Source organism: Andrographis paniculata, unplaced genomic scaffold (genome assembly GCF_009805555.1).
Source record: "Andrographis paniculata isolate CXL003 unplaced genomic scaffold, ASM980555v1 Contig49END, whole genome shotgun sequence".
NCBI lineage: Eukaryota > Viridiplantae > Streptophyta > Magnoliopsida > Lamiales > Acanthaceae > Andrographis > Andrographis paniculata.
In genome coordinates, this window is record NW_026137583.1 from 2165274 (window position 1) to 2167101 (window position 1828).

General features: G+C 39.9%; 1 pseudogene; it reads right to left on the reverse strand.

Moving 5' to 3' along the window:
• Positions 1–270: 270 nt before the first annotated feature.
• LOC127252920 (putative wall-associated receptor kinase-like 11) lies at positions 271–1527 on the reverse strand (annotated as a pseudogene).
• Between the last annotated feature and the right edge of the window lie 301 nt (positions 1528–1828).

A 1828-nucleotide genomic window follows, 5' to 3' on the forward strand; every position in this document is an offset into this window, starting at 1 on the left:
TTTTGTGGACACATCAGGAAATGGAAATATAGAATCTTTGATGGAAGAAAAAAATGATAGAAACATAATTCTTCAAGACTCACTTAGAAATTGTAGTTTTAACATGTTGTGAGTAACTGGTGATTGTGTTGACTTCGGTGATCGTGGAAATGGATGAGAAATCAGAAGACTCATCAGAAACCTCAACTGAATTGTGATCAAGATGTTGCACATAAACCATGTCGTCGTTCAATCCTCTACGAATCCCTTCCAGAGTAGCAGCAACTTTGCTCATTGTTGGCCTTTTTTTGCCATTAAGCGCAAACATTTCCTTACAAGTTTAGCAATAGCAACAGACCTTGATGCCCCGAAATCTGAAATCTTGGCTCAGTACTTTTCATCCAGAAGTATATTTGTTGACTTGATATCACGATGATAAATAGGTGCAGATGAAGCGGAAAGCAAATATGCGAGTGCTCATGCCACTTTTGATGCAATTCACATATGCATTTCCCATGTTAATAGGCAATAAACTCATATACGAGAAGAGGGACTTGAGTCTCGAGACAACATCCAAGCAACCAGACCACATTCTTGTGGTTTATTTGGGACAGAATAACGACCTCATTGATGAACACTTCAATATCACGTTCATCAACCTTTTTGGACTTCTTCACAACCACAATCTTTCCATCTGTCAGCATTCCTTTGTAGATGGTTTCTTGGCCACCACGACCAAGCATGCGATCTTTATTATAATGATCTGTAGTGAGTGTGAGCTCCTTTGAAGTGAACAACTTAGTTCTCTCGAGCCCATTATTAGTTGATGTCAAGTGTTGCTCCAATAACAACCCACCATGCGCTTATAATACATGTATCTACGGATCGCCATTACTGCCTCTCTAACAAATTTTCCAAACCTCCACACCCCAAAACCAACCAAAATGAGTATCCCAATTACACTTCCTATAACAATGAATGTTTTCTTTATTCGGGTTAAGCGTCCTGAAATTTGATGAACCCATTGATCATCCCAGGGTATATATGGGCTACCTTCATACCCACGAGTGTTGCAATAGAAACTCTCATTAGCGTTGCGACAAGTTCCCCCTCTACAGTAACTCTCCTTTACTGTTGCATTGCTACACTCGTCTATATCAGTGCATCCCAAAGGTTAATATGGGTTACCTTCATACCCACTGTCACACTCGCAATATCTAGACGTAGGTACATAGGTGATTTCATTGTAAATATCTTGAAAATCTCTGCAAAACGCTAAGGGGATGCATCAACTAGACCATCATAATATTTCCACTCAAGTACTAGAGGTGCAAAGTGAAAATCTGTGTCGAATGGATTCGATAAAAGATGATTTTGGACGAGCCATTTCTCTTCTACAAGGAAAGCATACCCACAGAAAGTATTGGTGCTCGTTTGAGTGCTTTGGTATTCCAATTGAAGCTCCTGAAGTCTCTCAGGAATTGTAATGTTGCAGCAGTTGTCACCATTGCAGGTGGTGCCTGTTAAATTTCTTTGACAATGGGCCATGCATACCCTAATTAAATTTGTGATATTGGTGTGCATCCAGAAAGTTATATCGCACCCCAAATTAATGATAGTGGTAGAGTATCGTGTTGTTTAGAGTATTTGTAAGAGCAATTTAGCAGGGACACACGCTGGTTTACAATGATTGCACCGATTTTCAGCACTTCCAGATTACCAGCACTGCTCAAGATTGGCGTTGGAGGATTGGTGGAGTTCTTACAGAAAATTGTAAATGAGGAATTTGCACTGCATTTAGAACCATTTCCGAAAGGATAGGGAATTGTGACATTCCTACAAATTTCCG